The sequence below is a fragment of the Sturnus vulgaris genome, chromosome 6, assembly GCF_052056855.1.
Source record: "Sturnus vulgaris isolate bStuVul1 chromosome 6, bStuVul1.hap1, whole genome shotgun sequence".
Taxonomy (NCBI): domain Eukaryota; kingdom Metazoa; phylum Chordata; class Aves; order Passeriformes; family Sturnidae; genus Sturnus; species Sturnus vulgaris.
This window is the reverse complement of record NC_142248.1, coordinates 41,817,766-41,823,840: the sequence shown is the minus strand read 5'-3', so window position 1 is coordinate 41,823,840 and position 6,075 is coordinate 41,817,766. Positions and strand designations below refer to the sequence as shown.

Sequence of the window (6,075 nt, the reverse complement as noted above, 5' to 3'; positions counted from 1 at the left end):
TGGACCTATTCCAGATTTCCTACAGATTTGCTGCGACTTTAGTGTTATTAACCTATTTTTATCTTTTGGAACCGTGCTCCTCTGTCCTAAAATTAGCTGGTGACCTAACAGAGCATTTAGGCATGGGCACCTTTAACCATCGAAGTGTTTCCACTGACTTCAGCACAAACAGCCGGGTGTTGGAGGCAGCCCCGGCGCCCTGGAGATCTGCTGGAGCCGCCTTACATGCCAGGGACAGTGTCAGACACAGAGCTTAGATTAAAGGGGAGGGGAACAGGGAGCATTTCTAACATGATTACTGTCAGATTTCCTTTTATGCTTTCCAGAGGAAAATAGTATGCAAATGTTGCACGTGCTTGCATGGATTCAACCTTCCTTTCCTCTTTTTGATCTCTCTAATTCTGACAAACAAGCTGGCCATGACTGCTGAAGGGAAACTCTCCCCAAGGTGTTGGGCCATGGGCGTTTTTTGAGGAGCACAATGGGTTTAGGCAGACCCCTGTTCACCTGCTTCTGGCTACACTTTTCCACTCCAGCACCCTTCCTCTAGTTGCACCTCAGTGGAGACAAGGTGAATTGTGTCTGGGAACAGAGCCAGGGTAAAAATAACTGAGGAGGGGAGGGTGCTGCTTTTTTAAAGCAGTTTCCTGGTCTGTTTGACAACACAACAGCACAAAGAGCTGCACCAGCGCAACAGAGGGAGCATAATCTGACTAGTCCATCAAATATTGCCACCAAAAATGATGCTTGCAAAACTGCTTCCATATTTCCTTGGTGTTGCTACACCAGCAGGGTGGAAGTTCCTTTGGAAGGTCCAAAGGTGAGTTTCTACTCTCACCTCTTCTTTCCCTTTCTCAATTCTCTCTCCTACAAGGGATGGGGTGAGCAGAAAGTAGCTGGGCACAGAGACTGATGTTTCTGGCACAGTGCTGATCCCTTGTTTTCTTTCTTAGTGTCCTGTTCCCAGCCTCAGCTTCTGCCGAGCATTCCTGTCCCTGTGCTAGATTCTGCTGCCCCCTCCGTTGTGCTGACATACCTCTTTGTGTGTCCACACCACAATCAAACCCTGGGAGCAATCCAGATCAAAACAAAGTATTCTTCTTCAGGGCTAACTTTCATCTGGTTCCCAGCTCCAGCAGGCACACTGTGCCAGCACAGCACAGGGGGTTCCACACTGGGGAAAGCTGAGGGTCACTAAGCCAAAGGTTTGTCCTGGCAGACTGCAGAGCAAACATAACTTAGAGTATCCAAACAAAATTAGTTTACACAGCCATGACAATCATTCAGAGTTAACACTTTATCCAGATTGGGGCTGGGACTTGGGGACATTTGATCTCCCTCCAGTGCTGGAATCCAGACATGCAAATTCTGTGTTATGGAAGCAATGTCCTACTGTGAAGCTCATGCTGTTGATCCCTGTGAGATCTATGGACCAATCTTCCAATTACGATTGGAAAAGGCTTCTGAGATCGTTGAGTCCGATTGTTAACACAGCACCAGGACATTCACCTCTAAACCATGTCTCCAGGTGCCACATCCACATGCCTTTTGAACACTTCCAGGGATGGAGATTCCACCGCTTCCCTGGGCATCCTGTTCCAATGCCTCACAACCCTTTCAGTACAGAATTTTTTCCTAATACCCAATGTAAACTTCCCGTGGTGCAACTCAAAGCTGTTTCCTCTCATCCTGTCACTCATTCCCTGGGAGCAGAGCCTGATCCCCACCTGGGTACACTCTCCAGTCAGGGAGTTGTAGAGACTGATAAGGTCTCCTGACTCTCCTTTTCTCCAGGCTGAACACTCCAGATCCCTCAGCTGCTCCTCATCAGACTTGTGCTCCAGACCCTTCCCCAGCTGTTGCCCTCCTCTGGACACACTCCAGCCCCTCGATGTCTTTCATGTAGTGAGGGGCCAAAACTGAACTCAGGATCTGAAGTGTGGCCTCACCAGCGCCCAGCACAGGGGGACAATCACTACCTGGATGCCTTGTACAAGAAACATTCAGCTCTGTGACTCTGCCATTCCTGGTGGTGTGGGAAGGTGGTGAGGCAAGAATCACTGCTGAACTGATCAGACCCTCTTTCAGGAGGGAATTTCATGGGAATTGTGAGGGCTCTTCATCCCCACTGCAGTTATATCCATCACTGCCTGACAGTGCTGCTCTGTAGGGCTTTTTCCCAGTGCTCTGTGCATCCATCCAGGCAGCTCATTTTGAACAGCCACAGACAGCAGGCAAGAGCCCTGCTCACACAGCTTCCAGATCTTCACCCTCCACAAAGCCTGATCTGTGTCAGCCACTTGCTATCCTTGCTGGCAGCACCCCTAGACCTGCCAAAGCAGTGATAGTCTGAGCACAGGGCCTTAGCAGTTCCTAGCTGGAAGGCTGCGTGGAAAAAGAGATGAAAGCTTATTTTCAGAGTGTCAGTTTAAGTAATCAACAGCCTGAAGATCTGGATACAAAGTAGGCACATATGACTTAATTCTACCTTTGTGTCTTGCACCTTTTTTATGGAATTACTATTTAATTGCTCATGTTAAGCCTGTCCAACAATACCATTTAGTGTTAGCATCACTTAGTGTCATATCTTCAAAGTGCTTTACAAGCGAGTTGTGAAATGTGTAATTTGAGTGAAAACAAGCACCTTGGGCTGGGACCTGTGCTGTGTTTGACATAGCCCAGCATTCCTGCAGTGCTGTGTATGCTGGGATGAGGAGCCCTGTGATTCATGGCAGGGCAAACTCAGTGAAAGGAATATGGAGAGATAATGTGGGATGGTGTTCTCCAAGGCATAAAAGATCAAGGTTCCATGAGACTACTTCTGGTAAATTTCACAGCATGTGCAAGAGCCTCAAGTGATCAACAGGGGACTTGAAATAACTCTTAAAGTAAGGGAGCTTGGTTTTGATATTGCATTTTCTCTCCTTTCTCTAGCACAAGACTGAAAACTGGCAGTCAAGTCATAAATCAGTCAGAGATGTTTGTTTCACTTCGAGGATATGCATTACAGTAGCTATAACACAGGAATTAGGAAACCACAGCATGGCCTGAAGGCCTTTGCCTTCAGCTGTGTCCATAGAGCACCAGACAGCTGTGTCACTATACAAACACTAATTAATCCTCAATAAAACAAGTAAAAAAGTACACAAAGAACCATCATGGGGTGGTTTGTTGCCAGGATGGCAACAAAGCATGAATTGAACCAGGTGTTTGCCAAGGCAGGGCAGTCAAGTTGTAGCCAGCTTTGATTGTTGCTTCTGCAAGTCACTGCGTTTTCAGACTCCAGCTGAAATTACACTGAAAAAGGCGCAGGATCCACTTTTGCCTGGAAAAGAAAAATTTCCTTGCAGAAGATCAAGGCTCCAAATCTTGCAGAATTTCTTTAGGCAGATCTGTGGGTATAAAGAGAAGTTTGAGTAAGCAGGTACATTTGGTTTTGTAGCCTTCAAATACACTCGGTTCTCTCTTTTAAGGTGGTTGATGTTTTACCAGCACAGATTGAGGAGAAGCCCAATGTATTGACACTGGCGGGAAGTGGCTTTTGGAAAGTTACATTTCCTTTGAATAGCTGGCTGACCTATGGGTGTGTAAAGCAAAGCTCAATCTCAATATTTGTATCTTCTCACTTTGTGAAGTCTACAGCCAAAAGACATCCAGTATCAAATGGGACAAATCTAAGGAATTCCTCCTTTGCCTCCATTAAAATCCCTCCTCTGAGTTCTAAGAAAAGACCCCCAACTTATGTTTACATAACTGACCCGCATCTGCCTTCCAGAGCTCTGGCTGGCACGGCCAGATGATGCTGACCCTAAACTTGAGAAAGTCTGAATCTGGAAGAGAGAGGAAGATGGGTCATACACATCTGGGGTCTGTGCCTGAGGTGAGGGGAGCTCAGCTTGGGGAGGCTGTGCAGAAAACTAGAGAGGTCCCCAATGATCTTCTAAATTTGATTTGGGGGTGCTGCACATCCGTGACTAAGTATTTCATTTTTGTCTATCTTGTAACCCCAAACGTTCGCAGACCAGAAAACGGTTCCTACAACACTCAGGTTTTCTTTACTTCCAGCACAAGTCCTTACTCCGAAGCACATGGACACAGAGCGCCTGTGGCCCTGCCCGGCTGTTCGCGAGGGGCGGGATGAACAGCGCCGGGAGGGAAAACACCGGGAAACCTCGCACGCCGAAGCCAAGGCTGGTGAGGACGGGCGGGAGGGAGCCGGGGCCGTCCCCTCCTGTGGCAGTGTCCCTCCGGGGTGTCCTGCGGGAGGGAGCGGCCCGGGAGAGGAGGGGAAGCCGGGCCGGGCCGTGGGGGCCGCGGCCGCGCCGCCCTCCGGCCCGCGGGCGGGGAGCGCGCTCGTTCGCTGGCAGCGGCCGGGGCGGGGAGCGGCCGGTCCGTCCTTCCTCCCTCCTCCTCCTCCTCCTCCTCCCTCCCGCCTTCGCCACCGCCACCCGCGCCCGCCGCCGATGCCGGGACTGCGCCCGCGGTGAGTCTGCCCCGCCGGGACCCGCCCGCGGGAAGTTGCGGCGCGGCCCGGCTGCGCCTTTGTGCGGGAGCGGCGGCGCTGCCCGCCCGGTCCGGCCCCAGCCCCGGCCCCTGCCCCGGCTCGCCGGTGCCACCGCCCCGCTCCGCTGCCCGCGCCCTCCGCCGCGCCGGTACCTGCCGCTCTTTGTTCCCCGCCGCCGCCGCCTTTGTTCCCTCGGTGCCGGCTGCACCTTCGGCACCGCCCGCGCCCCCCGCGGGACATCGCTGCACGGGGGGGCGCGGATGGAGAGACCGCGCTCCCGGAGCGCGTCCCCCCCTCTCCCAGCGCTGCGAAAGCCGGGGAAAGGGGGAAAGCACCGCGGCGGGGCAGCGGCGGGAGTTCGCCGGGCTGCGCGGGGGGAGCGCGGCGGGCTCGGCCGGCAGCGGGAGCGGGCTCGGAGCGAGCTTGGAACGAGCTTGGAGCGAGCTTGGAGCGAGCTCCCGCCCCCGCCGTCCTGCCCTGCCCGCTCCGAGCGGGGGCCGCAGCAGCTCCGGCCGGAGCCGGCTTGTCCCGGTGCCGGGGAGCGCAGGGGGTGCGGGCAGGTGACCGGCGCTTCCCCGGGGAGCCGTGGGTACCGCTGGGAACGTCGGTGTTTCTTGGGCTGTGTGTTTGGGAACTGATGGTGCAAACTTACTCAGGCAAAGTTCTCGGGGAAAAAAAAAGCGACTGCTTTTCTGGGAGGGCCGCAGGAGGCAGCGGCATCTTCTCTGCGCTGTTTTATTGCCGCTGCTGCTGCCCTGGGTGCAGCCCTGCCCGCTCAGGATTCGTGCGCTCTGTGCTTCCCGCTGCACATGGGCTCCTTTCTCTTTCCCGCCTCTCTGCCAGCCTTCCTCCTGCCTTCCCTCCCTCCCTCCCACCGTTCCAGGGCTCCTGGCAGCCGCCTGCTTCCTCTCCTAGCAGTTGTTAGGGATCTGTGTTATTCCAGCCCATGGGATGCTGCGTGTGGGGCTCCCTGTCTGTAACTTGGTGCTGACTTTGTGGTGGGTGCTCTATGTGTGTGTGTGTATTTAAGGGAAGGTTCCTTGTCCTCCTTTCACTTCCAGAACTAAACCTGGGCTCAAAAACTAAATCATTCTTCTTTCTTTCTCCTGAGAGCTGCTGGAGGCATCAGGAAGCAGAGCAGGTGCACCCTCCTCAAGTTACTCAGAATCTACAGAGAGAAAACTTTGAGCAAGTTTGAGTTTCTCGCAGTCTTTGTCATTTCTGTGACTGTGTGCTCTTCATGCCTCTGCTTTCCTCTTTCCCTATGTCCCGCCTGTCCTCTACCCCTCTTTTTGTGATTCCTGAGTTTTCCATCCTCTCAGCTCGCTGGGTGATCTGTCCTTGCAGGACAGACGGACAAAGACGTAAGTGCCACGTGCAGGTCCTGGCTCGTTATTGTCGCTGTTGGCCAAGTGAGCAGAGCCGTAGCTTGGCGGGCACGTCTGTTTACATCTCTGTGTGAAATGCAATTCCTGCAGAAGGATCATGCGTGGCTGCTGCTGCCTGGCTAGCTGTGTCATGGTCTTCAGCCACTTCTGGGGTGGCTTTATAGCTCTGAGAAGGAGCACGGT

At 53.3% G+C, this 6,075-nt stretch overlaps 1 long non-coding RNA gene across 1 annotated transcript; it reads right to left on the bottom strand.

Annotated features, from left to right (window-relative positions):
• Positions 1–2,898: 2,898 nt before the first annotated feature.
• On the bottom strand, positions 2,899–4,735 carry LOC148223450 (uncharacterized). The gene is made up of 2 exons (XR_015804346.1): positions 4,657–4,735; positions 2,899–3,392 (listed from the first exon to the last, which is right to left on the bottom strand). It is a non-coding gene; the product is annotated as an uncharacterized LOC148223450 (long non-coding RNA).
• Positions 4,736–6,075: the final 1,340 nt, after the last annotated feature.